The sequence below is a fragment of the Mesocricetus auratus genome, unplaced genomic scaffold (genome assembly GCF_017639785.1).
Source record: "Mesocricetus auratus isolate SY011 unplaced genomic scaffold, BCM_Maur_2.0 Super-Scaffold_100025, whole genome shotgun sequence".
NCBI lineage: Eukaryota > Metazoa > Chordata > Mammalia > Rodentia > Cricetidae > Mesocricetus > Mesocricetus auratus.
Window position 1 is genome coordinate 15,134,600 of NW_024429206.1, and position 18,148 is coordinate 15,152,747.

Sequence of the window (18,148 nt, forward strand, 5' to 3'; positions counted from 1 at the left end):
CGCAGGCAGGGCAGGGTGTCAGCAGGCCCCATCACAGTGGAGAGCCAGGGCGAGGTCAGAAGCTTCTGGATGGAGAAGGGAGGCTCCTCTCTGATGGTGGCGAGCACACAAGGGTCACAGAAACAGCCACAGGGACAGTGAGTTCCCTGAACCCTGTGGCATCAAAGTCTCCACTGACACCTGCGCCACGTTACCAGCCGTCCTCTCACCTTGTTCAGCAACCTGGCACTTCCTGAAACTCCGACACAACAGGAACTTTGAGTGCTAAGGGCACTGATTTGCGCCATTCTGTCTGCTTTCCTCTTCCCTCCTGGTAAACTCATCTGCACTCTCCAAAGCCCCGCTGAATTGTTCCCTCTCCTAAGAGATCTTCTCCCATTTGGCAGCTAATTGTTGCCCTCTCATTGTGGAACTGCACTACTGGCCTCTCCAGCTATGACTCACAAGCTCCAATCTGCATCTCTTCCTTCATCCCACAGGTACTGTTCTTCTACCTCCCTGGGTCCCACTGCCTGGCCAGATGACAGCATGAATTAATTAATTCTGCCCCTGACGTTCACCTAGACCTGTCATTATACAACACACCTTGGTTGGGAAGCTGCTGCGCTGCTTGGATCTGTCAACAGAGCCAGCAGCAAGGGAAGAGGCCCATCTTCCTGCTTGTAGGCTGGCGGCCATATCTACAAGTGCTGGGGATCCCAGGAGGCTTTTCCTTCCTTCCTTCCATTCTCTTTTTCTTTTCTTCCTTTAAAATGTATTTACAGACCAGGAATATTAGTGTTTGTCTTTAATCCCACACGTGAGAGGAAGAAGCAGGAAGATCTGTGAGTTCAAAGCTAGCCTGATCTATGTAGTGAATTCAAGGCCAGTCAGGGCTATGTGGTGAGACCTTGCCAAAAAGAAAAAAAGAAAAAGAAAAAGAAAAAAGAAAAGAAAGAAGGAAGGAAGGTAGGAAGGAATGAGAGGAAAGGCGGATCCCTAAAGGCCGACTCTGCAAAGAGCACCGGCAGGCAGGGCCTGGAATGATCATAGCAGCTGACATGTGTACAGTTTGCTCCCAGGACTCCACAGATGACTACCTGCTCAATGCTCACAGAGACTCACAGTAAGCCCTGATACTGCTTCGTTTCACAGATGGGGAAAGTGAGGCACAGAGAGCTGAGGGGACCTGCCCAGGCGGCTCAGCCAGTTTGCCATAGGGCTGAAATCAGCCAGCACACTGTGAAGAAGGTTCCTAGCAGTGCACAAAAGAAAACCAGAGCTCTAGCATGGAGCCCAGCAGTGTCGGGCCTTCAGCAAGTGCACTGCTAGGAACCTTCTTCTTATTTCTAGTGCAAAGGAAGAATGCTACGGGAAAAGGTACAGATGAGAAAGAAGGGTAGGGAGCAGAAGGGGGAGTCTGGGAAAGGGGAAACCAACCAAAATGAAGTGTGTGTGGAAAGCTACTCCTCTGTGAGCTAACTAAAAATCAAGTTTTTAAAAGGGCATCTGTGACACCAGGTGGGCCACCCCTAGGCGGCTGGTGGTGCTAAGGTTCCTGCTGATGCTACCAACGCACTCTTGACTTGTGCTTTCACGAACTCCTCCACAGTCAAGTGCCAAGACCATGACCCAGGCCATCTGGCCTCTGAATGACAAGTGGGGAAGAACAATGCTTAGGTGAAGGGGAGGGGATCTAAGGAGCTCTGACTCTGAGGGGACGCATTTTCCAGAGAGAGTAGAGAATGGCTCCCCTTGAGCCCCCGCACAACACAGCCCTGGCTTCTTTTTACCCTGGCACAGCTCCAGCACAGAATACTTTAATTTACGCTGGTCTGACAATTGGCCTACTGAGGCCACTCCTCAATCCAGGAGTAAATCAGCAACCCCCTTTCCATAGGGAGACAAAAGTCAAGAGAAGGGTAAGTCCTGAAGCTATCACAATGAGGGAAATAGCACCCAGCCTTGGAGGGGGGTCCCCAGACAGTCTCAGGGTCCTAGAACACCAGTCTATATCTGAGTCCCAACAGAAATGGCAGAGAACCATTGGGCAAAGCATGTCAGATGCTGTAGGCCAGTACTGTAGGAGGCTAGGCAGGGGGCTGCAGCCTGGAGGAGGATGCGGAAGGAGCTAGAGGGTGTGTCCTCACAGGCCCCCAGTCCTTAGCGTTTTGTTTGCTGGGGTTTTATTTTGCTTTGTTTGGAGACAGAGTAGTCCATCTTGGCACTGAACTTAAAATTCTCTCAGTTCAGCTCCTGAGTGCAGTTACAACCTTATGCTACTATGCTCAGCCTCTTGGCTAATTTTTCAGGGCAGAAAGTGTCTGCTCTGTTGCCCTCACCCTCTATCCTCATGAAGATGACAGTAACCAGTTCTCCAGAAGCCTGGAGTCTGGCCAGGCTCCCCAACACCTGGTACCTGGCCTTGCTGCTCTGCCTATGTATCATGTTCTTGGCTATGTCCTATGACTGCCAGGTTGTTCACCAGAGCCAAGGGCAGGTGCCAGAGGCAGTCTATAAAGCAGTCAGTGACGCCAACCTCCATGCCACTACTCCTCAACAGTCTGTATGGCGAATGGAGCAGGCTGAGTTAAATAACACAAAGGAAAATCAAACTGCATGTCTGTTTCCACCTTGGCCTACAGATTCATGGTAGACATGAGCTCTGGTCGTGAACACTGGGTTGTTTGGGGGCTACAGAGGCTGTTTCATACCTGTGATCCCCTGACATTGGCCAGTCTTGCACATGCCTCGAGCATGGACATTTTGCCCCACCTCGACCACACACACCTTGGTGGACCTGTCAGTTTCTGGAGGGCAGGAAGATCTCTCCTGGCCTCTGCCCTCCTTCAGAAGCTCAGTCAAAGCTAAATGAAGAGCATCCTGAGCTTTGGCTCTGATTTGCCCGGGGCCTCAGATATCAAACACACTGCAGTCCAACTAGAGTCAAAATCTTGGTCAGCGGCCCAGAGAGCGCTGCTGAAGGCCTGGAGTGCCAAGAACCTTCAGCGTGTAAAGCCTTGGGCCCTGCCCATAGCAGAGGCCGCCACCCACGGTGTTGCTGGCACTGCCAGGTTCCACTGCTTAGCTGTAGCCGTGGGGGCTGGTCCTTTTTCCTGTGGCTCATATGCCTGCACAAGCCTTCTCCAAGGACCACCCAGCTCAGCTGCAAACTACTGGACTTAGACCAGAATCCCAACTGGCTCTGTAACTAACCAACTTGACTTTGGACACAGAACTTCCTTTACTGGGCTTCTGTTTCCCCACAATTTACATTAAGCATCAGATCAGAAGGTCCTCCTGGGTCCTCCAAGGCTATATAAACCTTTTAACTGTGGAGTAAAGCCTCAGAGAGTCCTTCCACGTCTACCTGAAGACAGACTAGAGTTCAATACCCACTCCCAGGTCCAAGCACCCACCACCTCCATTATTGCGGTTGTCTCCATGCTTCTTCCCTCCACCCTCCAGCCTGTTCATGACTCAGCAGCCACAGGCTGATCCTCATCAAGTGTCCAAATGCTTTCATGGCTTCATGTCACTCCAAGTCAAGGTCAAGGCCTTCACACCAGCCTACTGGACCATGCCCTCCTCGTTCTCTGACCCCTCCCCCCATCCTTCCCCTTGCTCACTCTCTCTATCCACAGTCAGTCCCAGAGAGTCTCCCTCAGAGTCCCCCCTCCCCACCTCTGACAGTACAGGGCCTCCCTCACACATGCTAGGCACACTCTACCATTAAGTTGTATTCCCAGGCCTCACTTTCCAGTTTGTTGAACATCCTGAACAAACTGTGCTACTGCATTATTATTGAGAGATGTCAGACAAGTTTAAGAGGTGGGGCCTAATGGGCGGTCTTAGAACACTGGGACTTGCCTTCAAAGAGGAAAAAAGACCCCGCCCCCTTTCTCTTCTGTCTTTCATTCCTGGCCTTCAGGGAAGAGTTCTGCTATACCACATGCAGCACCATGATATAAGACCTAGAACAGGCCTAAAAGCAACAGGAACAACCAGTCAGGACAGGAGCCTCTAATTAAGCTTATCAGCCAACCCAAACCTTTCTGCATGATTACCTCAGTAACAGAAAGCTGGCTAACACAAAGCATCTTCAGCAGGCGAGCCTGAGTGTGGAGAGAGAGGCACCAGCCCCACTCTGCCACCTGGTTGAACACAAAGCACATCTGCAGGAAGCAGTGCTCTGCCTAAGTAGGCAACACCCAAGGAGATCGAAAAGGAGGGTCCTGGGGGAGTGTATGCCTGGGGAGGGGAGGCCTTGGAGGTCTGTGGCAAGGTCTGTGTCCTGTATACTGCTGGTCGTGAGTCCAAGTAGCCCATCAGACCACAAGAAGAGACCAGATGAGCCAGCAGGAGCTGGTCCCAGTATGGCTAGGCCATCTACCAGCACTGTGGGGAAAGCAGAGAGCTGAGGACAAGCTCTTGATCCTCAGGGACCTCAGGGTGGTTCCTTCACTCCTTGTCATGTCATTTAGTCCTTTCCACTTTGTCCTTTCCTCTTCGGGACTGTGATGTGTCCAAGACCCAAGGGAATAACTGGCCAACTTTTTCACACAGGGAAAGGCTGACCACAAAGAGAGATGAGACACTGTGTCTCAGAGGGTTAGCTGCCCAGGTGACACAGCCACCTAAGTCCTGGCTTAGGTCAGGTCCAGAAACAGATAAGGGAGGTAGACAGGCATCCAGAGTCTGTGTCCATACAGCTGTGCTGAGGCCCTACCCAGGCCCTCTTCCTCTGGAGAAGACAGTGACCTTGGAGGCCTGTCACACAGACAATGGCAGGAAGCACCCCTCCCAGCCTGAGCCTACACCAGGAAGTCTGGAGGAAGCCAAGAAGGTCTGTGCCTGGAGGACCCTCCTTGCTGCACTCCAGCCTCAAGGACGCCGAGGTGCAGGCAAGGCTGAGACAATGTCACTCAGAATGAAGTGTTTAACATGCTGAGGGCAAATGCTCTCCCTAGCTGGGACCCTCTTTGGGGCAGACTCTCTATGATGCCCTGCCTCTGGGCCAGACAAATGCAGAAGATGCCAGGCTGCTGAGAAACAAGCCAGTTGTCCTGCTGGGACCCCCAGGCCACCACCCTTCTGGAAGCTAAGAGATTGGCAATCCTCTGGAACAAGAAGCTTCTCTAAAAATAAACTGTTGGGTCCTTTCCTTCCTCACCCAGGCAGAGGAGGGCAGGGGGTGCATTCCTGTTCTCAGTTACCCCTGACAGAGCTGCTGTCCACCCTGCTCAGAGTTCTATCCCCGTCATGTTACTATAAACTTCCAGGGCAGCTCAGAGGCCTTACAGCGAGCAAATGCTATTATCCCATTTGGGCCTGTTGTGCTCCAGATCTGGAGGCAGTAAGAGCGGTACAAAGTCTTACCCATGAAAAGGCCCTTTCACAGCACAAACACTTCAGAGCTCATGGTGACAATAATCCTATCAGAGGTACAGCAGACAATATGAAAAGGAAGGGTTGGGGGCTTATAAGGAAGGACTTGAAATGGGCTTGGCAGGGAAGATAGGAAGTTGGCAAACAGAGTAGGTAGAGGAGACTTCAGGACACTGGCACAGCACAGAGTGTACCAGAATGCTAACCGCTCACATGGGTGCTTCTGTGTGCTCTGTTCACAACTGCATCCCAGACACCTGGAATAGTACCCCCTCTACTGAGTTTACAGGCTGGCACAATACACCTAAAGTACACCAAGCATTTGATAAATGTTTGCAGGATACAGGAGTGACGTAGGGAAATCACTGAGGACCTTGGGTAGGCGGGCTGTGAGGCTATCACCTTTGCAAATTTACTGATGGCAGCTGCTAAGCAGGAAAGAGCCCCTTCCTGTGAGAAAGGAAACAGGAAGCCAAAGCAGGGGCAGGGTCCCTGTGAGCACCAGGAGGTGACATCAACATTCAGGTCTCACGGGGCAGGGTTCTCTAGGGGCCCTGCCTAATGTTGGAAACCAATTATACTAGCACATGTCCAACCATGGGGCTCAGACCTGACCACCAAGTCTGAGTCGGGGCTGAGTGCCCTGGTGTCACTATTCCCATAACCCCTCCTGTGCAGAGACACCTTGGAAAGTGGAGTAAAACAAAACAAAAAAACATAATGCAGCAGCTCTCTCCTTAGCACTTGGAGGCCTTTTCTTGGCAAGTGAAGCAAATGAGCAATTAGAGAAAAGAACAGCTCTTGGTGCCAGCCTGCAAGCAGAAGCCGGAGGCAGCCCAGGCAGCCCTGTGCCCTGGGAGCTTCCCAGTGAGAAAGGGGCCCAGAGGGAAGGACCCAAGAGCAAGTCAGGGTGGAACCCAAAGACTCAGGCGTCACATTTGGAAAGCTGGGGTGTGTGCTATGGGTCTGGACTTAGGTCTGAACCCAAGTCTGCTGCTGGCCAGCTATGGGACTAAGTCTAACACCTGAGACTTCAGCTCCCTGGAGTAAGATGGTTGGAGCCAGTAAGCCTTCCTCCAGCTTTCTTCCCTAGAAGGATGTGCAGCCCCTGCAACCCAGAGCTCAAGCCTTCTGATGAGTGTCCACAGGAAGTTAGGGAGGAAAAAAAGAGTAACTTCACCACCTGTCCTACCTACTAGAGACCTTCATGTGAAATAGCAGGGCAGAGGAGATGTTGTCTAGGAAACAAAATGGATAAGAAGCAGAGTGGGTTCAGAGTGATAAAGCCTAAGGGAGCACACGGAGACCACTTTCTGGGTCACTGCTACAGTTTGTGGCCAACAGGGTAAGCAAGCAGCACAGCCTTGGCTCTTTGAAGAGACCAAAGGGTCACTGAGGTCCCCAGCCAGGAAGAAGTCACCTTCACATCAAAATTCCTGCCTACCCTGTCCCCTACCTTGTCTGTCACTTGGAACAGAGGACCCAGAATAAGCACTGAGAGCAAACAGCAAAGAATCCCCTTTGTGTGCTCTGTATGTCGGAGACCAACAGCGGCTACCAGAGACAGAAAACCTTTCCAATTAATGAAGATATTTTTCACTTAATCAATAGATCACTGTCTACTACAGCAGTCAGAAGGAAAGAATGAAATGCCAAAAGCTCCAATAGCCGTGCCCCCCCCATCCCCAAGTTTAAAGACTGGGCAGGAAGGCAAGGCCACTGCATAGGTAGTTGGTCTTTACCTGTGGATCTCAGAGGCTCTGTCGATGTCTCCACCACAGAAGGAGGAATGGTCAGTTTGTCCACAGAAGGGAATTGGAACCAGGACACATGTGCCAGCATCCTGCAGGGAGAGACCCAAAGAGAAAAGACATGAGCCACCTGAGCACCTCATTTCTCTACACCAATCAACAGGGAAATTGCCAGCCTCAGTCTGAGCAGAATCAGACCCAAAGCCTTAGTGGAGCAAGAGAGCCAGAGGGGTGTGGATGACAGGGAGGTATCCATTTTACAAATCCTAGTGAATGCATTCTGGGAGGAAACGCCTAACTCAAAACCAGTTATGGATATACCTCCACATTGTCAGTTAAGAAAACTACACAGCTACCTTCTTATAAATGACCAGAACTCTTGGCTTCCAACCTAAGGGTTTCCCTCAGGACCCTGTTCAGGTCATGGGTGGTGGTGGGGTAGGTGCAGCTGGAAAACTAGGCAAAGCAGGAAGGAGTCGGGAGACACCTGGCTGGACATTTCATTGGAAGATACAGGTAGCCTCCAGCCTTGCCAGTAAGCCTCTAAGACCCTTTCTTTAGACATGGTAGGAACAGATGCCCACTTCTACTCAGTACCCAGAGAGCAAAACTAAGCTCATAAAATAAGATAAAAAAGAGAGAACTGGATTTTCAGGGAGTCCCGGGTCCAACTGGCCTTACAGAAAACAGAATATCCACAAGACCAATGAAGCCACTGCTCCGCCTAGGGCTGCCACAGGAACCTGAGACATGTTCATGTCCACATCACAGCTCAGCACTTATCTGTCAGACACATTTAGGAGTCTCACTTCCCTGTGCCTAGCAACAGACAGCTATCCAAGAGGCCCTCCAAAGACCTCCCCTGCAGTTCCCCAGCCAGTTAGGCACTGGAGTATTTCAGGGACCAATAACCAAGTCCAGAACAGTCCCACATCAAAAGCTGATGTCAAGCCCCAGATCCGGTAAGACAACAGTCCTGTCAGAGCAGTCTGGACAGTGGTAAGCCTAAAGCCCAAGGGGCGCTTAATGGAAGGTCAGGATGACAAAGTGATCAGCTGCCAGTGAGCAGCACAGCCAGCAGAGCCAGAGGAGAGAAACGGGGAATGGGGATGTGCAGAGAGAGATCCACGCACACTTGTGGGAGGTGTGGCTGCAGGGAACGGCGGCTCTTCACACACCACCCACGCTGCCCATCCTACACCCCAGGGAGCACCGTGGTGAGGGAGCAAGCAACTTCTGGGGCCCGGCTCCTTGGTGTCCCTGCCTCTGACCCTGTGATCACGCACACATCCTTACACTCTCCTGACCCCTGAGTCAGCGGACCATCCCAGGCCCCCACAGCCCAGTGGGGGCAACAGCCCGGGCTGCCCGTTCCGTTCACTCTACAAGCACCTGGTGCTGCAGCTTCCCCAGCGCCACACAACCATACCATCCCGATTCTTAGTTTTCACTGCACACTTCTCAACAGCTATGAGGTCATCATTTAGCGTCCCTATATTCAAGGTGCCGTAAGGGAAACTGTGGGGAGAGTTGAGGGTTTCCCATGGTAACACTTTGGTCAGTGGTGAGCCTGTTTTGTCAGGCAAGCCCCTCCATTCTACATGACTAGCCTCCCCATGGGTGAAAAGGTCAATGGTGACTCACACCCAGCAGAATCACTTCTGCAGAGACTAGGGGAAAGAAGCACTCTGGGACCAAAAAAAAAAAAAAAAAAAAAAGCAAAGAGGGGTTCTGTGGGAACTTCTGTCCCTGTCCAAATCCACTGAAGATCTGAGATGCATGCAGCACCAGGTTAAATAGCAGGCCTCATGACAGTCACTTGCAGATCAGAGCTCAGGACAGGTGCACAGAACCCTGTTAGAATGAAACAAAAACATACCACTGGCCAACCCAAGTTCCCTTCAACGACCTGGAACATACCAGGGGAGAAGTGAGGTAATCCCCTTGCTGAAATCCGTTGCATGCCTGCTCCACATGTGGGTTATACAGTGTGTGCTGCTGTTCCTAGGAGCAGGAACAAAACCATTTTGCTGCCTTAAGTGTTAAAACTTGAATCTCTAGAATGCCCCTCATAGATATGGAGAATTGCAGGGGAGAGAGAAAAGAAAACCAAACTAAACCTGCTTGAGAGACAAAAACAGCAAGAGTTGGAATTTTCCTAAAAAGTTTTCAGATCCCCGATGCTGTTTCAGTCAGTGAAGTGAATTGGTTCCATTAATAGAATATCAGTCTCTCCTCATCCCCACCAAATAAATGTCAAAGAAACACTTAAAGCATGCTGGGTTGGTGGAGTGCCAAACAGCTCCCTTGCCCAGCCGTCCGCATGCCTCAAGCTATGGGTGGGTAGTGAGACTGAGCCCAGCCCTGCTGTCTCCACCCTAGCTGACATGGTTTGAGGCAGGTGGCTCCAAAGCAAACTGTCCATGGCCTTCGAGTGCCATGAAAAAGCATTTTTAAAAGAAATGTACATATACCCTACAATGCCACAAAGCTCACCCTTTGAAAGCAGTTATTATCATTAGTGCTTATTAGTCTATTTACAAGGTTGTGCAGCCATCATGCCATCTTAGTCTGCAACATTTTTGTCATCCTTCAAAGAAACCCAGTACCCATGAGAGTCACTTCTCATTCTCTCTTCCCCCCAGCCCCTGGGGACCACTAATTTGCTTTCTGTCTATGTAGATTGCCTATTTTAGACATTTCGCATCAGAGGAGTCATACAGTATCAGCCCTTTCACGTCTGGCTTCTTAGGGCTGTGTTTTCAGAGACCACAGCAAGTCATAGTATGCAATTCCTTTTTCTAATGTCTTAATTTTTAATGTAATTTTTTTGCAGTGCCCGTGACTGAACTCAAAGTCTCACAAATGCTAGGCAAGCTCTCTGCCTCTGAGCCACAGCCACAGCTTACTTCGTTCCTTCTTATAACTGAGCAACATTCTGCTGAGTGGAGAGAACACGTTCGCTTCTGTTCATCTGCCTTTTGACATCTGGACAGTGCTAGCAATTGTGAGAAGCTGCTGTGAACGCTTGTGGACAAGTTTCTGTGTGGACATGTTTCCAGTCTTCCTTAATCTTTAAATAAAATATATGATTTAGTTTGCTTGTCTGTTGTTGCACTGGGTATTAAACCTAGGGCCTCATGCATGCTAGGCAAATGCTCACCACTGGGCTATATCTCCAGGCCAACGTCAGTCACTTAATTAACACCAAGAAAAACATACATCTGCATTTTGAAGTCTATCAAAACTGAACAGATTGGTTACTCAATGACACGAGTTCCTCTCTTGGTCCTGCAATCTGAACCTCCTTCCTCTACCCAAAATGTCTGGTAGGAACTGGGTGTCCAAATCAGGGATAGTAAGTACATAGGACTAAGTATAAGTCCCTTGTGGGTACTCTACTCTGGGCTGCACTTAGCCTAGAAGAAGCAGTGGGACCAAACTGTTTTCTGGGGGAGGACTATAGACAGATGGGCTCTCAAGTCAGGCTCTGAGGCCCAGTTTGCTGCTAAGACTCTCTGGGCCTTGGTTTTATTATTCGAGAGAATGGACACTAATACAGACTTTGCAGATCTCCAAGAACGGGTCCGTGAGAGCAACCAATTAGCATCTTCCTGGGCCCATACCGCTGCTACCTTCACTACTTTGTAGCCACGTGGGTGCACATCAGACCCCGAGGTGAGGGCCCACCACACAGCCACTTCTGGGCAGGGGGCTCAGACAGGCAGGGGTCTGAGCTCTAGGCCCAGTTCCCCACATGCCATTCCAGCTCTACTTATTTTCCCCGACCCTTGAGATGGGGTCTCACTATATAATCTTGGCTGGCTTTGAACTCATGTAGATGAGGCTGGCCACTAACTCACAGGGATCATCCTGCTTCTACCTCCTGAGTGCTGGGATTAAAGGCGGGGTACCACCATGCCACAGCTCTCTTTTGAGAGCTGGGTCTAATTCCTGGCCTTTCACTGTGTCCCCACCTGAAGCCACAAAGAGCCTGCCTCTGGGACCCCATGTCTGCGCAGGTTGGCTGAGCATCTCAGTGCTTGGCTCTCGTAGCTTCATCTTCTGTATGTGCTCATCCACCACACTACTCGAGTTGAGCTGCTCTTTCTCAGGCCCAGCATGCTGCATGCAGACAGTGGGGACTCTCAAGACTTTCAGAGTGGAGAGCCCTTAAGCACAGACAGAAGCATGAGTAGAGTCATTGGGAAGCCATGAGGAGCTCTTCTCCTCCCAACAGGCGGATGGTGAGTGCAGAGCTGAGGCATGATACTGGGAGTGAGGAAAGCAAGAGCCAAGGAAAAGGGACCCAGCAATGTTTCCTTGAGAGTGCAAGAGTTCATAGGGGAAAAACCCAGCACGCATACACACACACACACACACACACACACACACACACACACACACACACACACAGCAGAAAAAGAGAAATTCTTAGCCTGCAGCAGTTGGTAGCATTATGTAAAATCCCAAGCCCACAAAAATATCATTTGGATGATAAAAAGTTAAATTTAGCTAAGTACAGAGTGACTAATACTATGAGGGAGAGGCAGCACCCCCAGTTGCCTGGAGCTGATTCAGCTGGCTTTTAGAAACTTCTGACAAGTAACCAGGGCCTGGTGCTGCACAGAATAACAGATTATGTAATGAGAGGCACAGTCTCAGCAACACAAAACAGTGCCAGTGGGAGACTGTGGCCATCTCCAAGAGGAACCACTGAGGGATGACCTGATGTGATCCACAAGGACCCTGTGTCAGAGAGCCTACCTAGGGGAATCTGTGTGCTCCAGAGGCAACAGCCAACAGTGTCAGCTCTTGAATAGGTCCACAAAACCTTTGCCAGAGTGGTTATGACAGACTGCAACTTTAATGGCCTTCAAGAAGCCAGGGCCTTGTGGTGTTCCTTTCCTTTGAATGGCCCTTTGACCTGGTGTAACCAACAGAGTAGGTTGGAAGTGACTCTGTGCCAGGTTTGAACCTCTGTCTTGTGAAGCCTGGCTAAAAACTGAAGGCAGGTGTGCAAACAGGTATGTGTCTACCGAGATTCATGGCAGGATTCTGTCCAACAGCTGGGGGCGGGAGGAGCCCCAGTATCCAAGGAGGGGGATCCAGGTAAGCAAAATGTGGTCATCAATACAGGGCACATTCACTGTAAAGAAGGAGGGGGATTCAGATACACTCTACAATCCCTGAAAACAGTCTGCCAAGTGAATTAAACCAGTCACAAGAGAATACCGATCATCCATTGTAAGGGTGGTCAGACCGGTAGAAAGGGAAAGCAGAATGAGGGTCCAGAGGCTGAAAGGAGAGAAACAGGGAGACAGACAGACAGACAGACAGACAGACAGATGTGATCAATGAGTTTTAGTTTCACATGAGACTGTTCCATGGATTAATGGGTGCCCAACAATAATGGTATATTTTAGTGTCACTCTTTTGCACAACCTAGAATAGTTTTTCTTTCTGGTTTCTCAAGACAGCTCTAGCTGTCCTGGAACTCGCTCTGTAGGCCAGACTGGCCTTGAACTCACCACTTGCCTCTGCCTCCCAAGTGCTGGGATTAAAGGCATGCACTACCACCACCTGCCTGGCACTGTACATTTTAGAGCAGTCAAATGTTCAATAGCATGTCTCATATACACCATCACAATGGAAAAATAAGAAAAGGAGGGACTAGAAGAAACAGCCCAGAGTTTGTGCCTTCGGAAAGCCAGCTCCCTGGTGGTCTCTGAGCTGGAGAAGCCTGACCTAGGCATGGGAAGTGGACGCACACAGGGGCCCCTGCTGGTGCTGCCAAGCGCTAACATGGTCTTTTTGCCACAGGAATGGGGCCCAAGTCAAGCTGTTACAGCTGACACCAGCCAGCAGAGGTGTTGCCACCCGGAAGCAAATGTATGAGAGGCTAACACACGAGAGACTAACAGCAGAGTCTGAGGCCACAACAGGCAACAAAAGGCAGCTGTGGTGTGGCTGAGGGATTTGCAGAGACTTCTGTTCCTAAAGGGAGTCTAGGAAGGGCCTTTTGTCCTCTTCCACACATGAGTCACTGCGAGGAGCCAGTGCTTCAGTGAGGCTTGGGAAGAGACTGACTTTCCACTCCTGGCATCCCAGCGGGGTGGGTGCCGAGGTCCCACAGCTGCACTGGAGCTGAGAGCTTCCCTAACGACCGTGTGCTGACTAGCTCCAGCTCTTCCGTCATGTATTGCACTGTCCAGAGTGGGGACCTGAACATGGTGGGACTTATTATATAACAAGTAATTTTAGTGTGTGGTTGAGACCAGAGTTCCAGCTGGAGAGTCTACATCAGTCAGTCCTACTATCTGAGACTTGGTTTCCTCATCTTCTCAGTATAAATGTGACCTAAATATTCTCTAAAAAGCATCCCCACTCAGCCCCGGCATCCCACAGCCCTGCACTCACCGAAGGGAGTGTGGAAGCATGACCAAACCCAAGCAGACCGCAGGTGAGGCCGTGAGTTTAGGGCACCCACGGTACTGCACATTCTCCCTTTCCAGCCCCAACTAACCAGCCAGCTGACTGACAGACAGCTCCAGAGGAGAACTCCAGAGGAGCCCCAGAGGATGGCAGAACAACATGAAAAAAACCCACAGGTCCCTAATTTGCTGCATGGACACCAGCATCCAATTTGATGATAAACAGGAATGACAATAAAGCAGGGCATGGGGACGAATGCCCGGAATGCTAGCAGAGAATGAAGGGGATGGTGAATATGTAGTGTACGCTACATAGTGAGCTGCCCCCCACACACACACATACACACATGAACACACACACGTACAAACACACCAACATACATGGATACACACGAACACATACATATACACGAACAGAGACACACACACACCTTTACTGTGAAAAGCAAATCAGATTAATTTGCTAATAATATTGCTAATAATATCTGCGTTGATAATCTAGGAGATCTGACACAGAACAACTGGGCAGGCGGTAATCATACTATAAGCACATGATAGGAGCTTTATCCAGGATAATCACTACATGAGACGAAAACAAACATCTATACCAAGATTTCTAGTGGCGGGCAATCTGTAATCAAGTGAATGAAAAGAAAAACTTAGCTATGTGCTTCTTGGTAAACAAAGTGAAGTGGGAAACAGCTGGGCCATAGAATCCTTGCAAGCTGGAAAGCAGTGGCTCCTGAGAAGGGAACCTTGTGTTGGTGAAGAGTTGGGGGATGTGGTGCTTCTCAGGGCCTGAGTATTTGGGGAAGGACAGTCAGAGGCCATGCTGGCCTGAAGCCTCCAGGGTGTCGGAGGTGGCTCTGCAGGCCTGCCTTGGCCCGACTGGCTGTCAGGGGCTCCACGCCGTTACTCTTCATCCTTGTTAGTGTCAGCACAGCCGCACTGTGGTAATGATGGGAAATATTTACATACCACACCACTGATGGGTTGTTTGGACCATCTGGCTACTGGATATGTAAAGTATTGTCAAACACGTGGCCCTTCCAAGAACACTCACTGTGCCGGAGGCCGGACCATAGAGACTGAAACAGCAGCCCACCACTCTCTTCCATGGAGAACCAGAGAGGCCATCTCCTATTTATGCCTCTGTGGCTTATGCCCACGGGCAGCCTCAGTCACCTGCGGCTTGGGTGTAGGGCCCCAGGAAGGTGGTTGACACCCCAGATGTAACTGAGCTCAGCATTCATGACAGTCAAGTTCCAGTTGAGGGTCTCTTCAGTAGTCAAATGTTCCAAACCAGGTTTCATGTGGCCAGCCAGCAGAATGACTGCAGGGGATGACTGGGAACTCTCAGAGCAAATCAATTCAGTTGTCTATCTGAAAGCAGTTTCTGTCGCTCTCCAGCATGGCTCAGGTTTTAACCTCAGCAAGTGGGGAACGGTGGCATTAGTTTTGCTCAGTAAGAATGTCTTCTTTGCTCTGTCCATGTCTCTGCCAAGTTCTAACTCCATACTGGACCTTGATAGTTTTTTTTTTCTTCTGGGTTGACGTCAAGTTTTTTTTTCTTTTTAAGTTTAGGGTGTCGGGTGGGTTGTTTTATTATTATTTTCTTAAATTTAGTAAAGGCAAAAAAAGTTCTTTTCAGAGCCTGTTCTAAAGTAGCAATTTTCTTAATGAGGAGCACATGCTCACCACCCACGTGAAGAGGCTGTGTCAGTGCTGATCACATTGCCCGGTGAATGCGGGGAGTCATGCTCCCTCCCTGACAGCTGGTGAGTCAAGGAGAGCTGCTCGTCCATGCCCCACGCGGCCACTGGCAGGGGCTTCCCTGGGGTGTACTAGCAGGAAAAGCCGTGCTTCTTCACGTATGAGCCCAAAGCAAAACTTGTTCTACCTACAATCTAAAGTGACCCCCCACGAAGCTAGAAGTGGTGATAGCCTAGCACTTGGGAGGCTGAGACAGAACAGAGGTCAAGGCCAGCCAGGGCTGCACAGTGAGTTCCCAGAGCCAGCCTAAGCTACATAGTGAGACACTGTCTCAAACGGAACAAAACAAAAAAGCAAAAGAAACTGCTGTTTGAAGGGACAAAGAATGATCTCCAGGGCTGGGTCTGCTCTTCAGGGGCAGTCAGGAAACAGGACAGAGTCCTCAATTCAGTCTTGAAACACGGAAAGCTTACTCCTTTCAGAAGATCCACAAATAATAATGGTCTTTATAGAATACCATAAAATAAGCCCCAGGCATGGTGGCCCACGCTTGTATTCCCAACTCCAGAGACTGAAGCAAGAAGAGTTCCAGTTCAAGGCCAGTCTAAGACTGTGTGTTCCAGGCTAGCCTGGAATAGAGCAACACCCTGTCTCAAAAATGAAGAAACAAATACTCCCAACAGAATGTTGTGAGACCAGAAAATAAATGCACTGTAGTCTGATAGCTCTGACCCCGCTCCCTCCCACCAGCTTGAACAGGTTTGGATGGTACCAGCTTCCTGGAATCTGTTTTGTCTGTAAAATGATCACATTGTTCTAACTACTTCCTGGGTGCTGAGATGAGCAAACTTCAGGCCAGGGGTCTCTCTGTGTGCAAACACCCCAAACCTCCCCTGTGGACGGAGGACAGTGACCAAAGCCAGAGGTGTAGAGTCCCGTTCATATTAGAGGCAATGCTGTCCATCCTGAATGAGTACGTTGTAGCTGACCACAGCACATCACTGAGGCTCAGTGACACTGCCCCCCCCCACTCCCTGCCCCCCACCCCCAGAACAAATCCAGTGTGGGTAAGGACTTTCACTGACAGAACACCTAGCACCTCAGCAGGGTAGGCAGGGTATCTCCAAGAAGCTTCTCCCTGCAACTTGGAATCTTGAGCCCAGCAGAGGGGAGTACCCATGAGCAGCTGCTCTAAGCCACTGCAAGGTTCTAGACGGACACCTGCTCTGCCCAGGTGCATCTAGAAGAGCCAGGCAAATGCTCTTCTTACAAATGCTATCCAAGCCCTCAGAAAACAGGAAAATCACAAGGAGAGCTATACCCGGGTCATTAGGAGCTTCACTTGTGTCAGGCAGGAGCCACGCCTGCAAACACAGTCCAATTAGGCAGCTTGCTTCCCGGTTAGGGCACAGGACCTCAAGACATGGAGGGCCAGCTGGCCCAATCACTATTTCTGGCACTGACTTCTCTAAAGCTCCCAAACCAGACCCCAGGGAGTAAGTGAGCTCCAGGGCTGGCCAAGCTCTCACCTATCAAGGTGGGCCAAGAACTACCGGCTAGTGGGCCACGCAACACAGCTCTCTGTGCCTCCTCTTTAGATTGGGCTTTTCTATTTCTTCCTGTCCGTTTGGCCATAAGAGGAAGGCACTAGTGAGCTGTGTTTTCACGTGTGCTTTACACAGATGGGACAGTCACTGCATTGACGATTTTCACGCATACAGAACAGGGAAAATGGTCGATGCCATCGCTGCCGCCACCTCTTCTCTAGTGCCTCCATCCTCTGAACTCTGTCCTTACTAAAAGCAGACTAACCAACCATCCACCCAGCCCCACCCCTTCTGTGTCCTTACTAAACGCAGACTAACCAACCATCCACCCAGCCCCACCCCTTCTGTGAACTGTAGCACCTTACAATGTCCTTTTTGGAAAATTCATTTTAATTTTACAGACCTGTGCAACCCAAGCTTGTTGAAGGTCCTCCTAGGTACAAAACACGCTTTTCTAAAAGAAAACTTTTTATCAGGCCAGACCACGGGGGACCCAGAAAGCTCCAGTTGTTTCTTAGATACCCTGTGATGGACAAAATGACAGGAGAGGCAAGGCCAAGGAAGCCTTTTATCCCAGACTTGTCTCAGATTTTCATTTTACTTAAAACCTCTTTCCTCGCCTGGGGTTTTGAGGTTAAAACCTCTCACATTCACATGCCATATGCTGTGATGCCACAAGTAGAAGGAAAACACCCCACCACCTTGGCCAGGCAGCCTTCAGAACTGTGTTCCACAGCTGACAGGGTGTCTGCGTGAGAACCATGATAGCCAGCATCCCGGTGCAGTACCCTGGTCTCCCATCTCCTAGCACCACTGTGGACTCCACCAACACCCATCCCTAGTAAAGCCCATCTGCAGAACACAGAGCCCAGCAGTTGAGGAATCTGACAATGCTAAATGTACCAACAGGAAGGAGCTCCCTCGGCAACTTACACTTCAGTGAGTTCAAAATGCAGTGCATAGCAGTAGGCAGCTATTTCTGTTCTTTAAAACAATATTATATATTGATATATGCAGAGAATGTCTTGGAGAGCACATACATATACATAATCACACATAAACATACATACATACACACATGCAAAATGCAAACACAGTCAAACATACAGACACAGATATACACATACAAACATGTACACATACACATATACACAAAATAAGCACTCACAAACACACATACATACACATAAACACACAAACACATACACTCATAAAAATAGACACACACATACACAAACATATATACAGCTACACATGCACACACACACATATACACACACACACACACACACACACACACACACACACACAGAGCTATCATTGTCCCTGGAGAGGA

General features: G+C 49.9%; 1 protein-coding gene across 7 annotated transcripts in view; it reads right to left on the reverse strand.

Annotated features, from left to right (window-relative positions):
• The window catches only part of Pitpnm2 (phosphatidylinositol transfer protein membrane associated 2), a 127,664-nt gene that overhangs the window by 88,314 nt on the left and 21,202 nt on the right, over positions 1-18,148 (reverse strand). For all 7 annotated transcript variants that reach the window (XM_040731154.1, XM_040731156.1, XM_040731155.1 and 4 more), the window contains exon 2: positions 7,110-7,210. The gene's annotated coding sequence lies outside the window, so the exon portion shown is untranslated. The remainder of the gene's footprint in view (positions 1-7,109; positions 7,211-18,148) is intronic.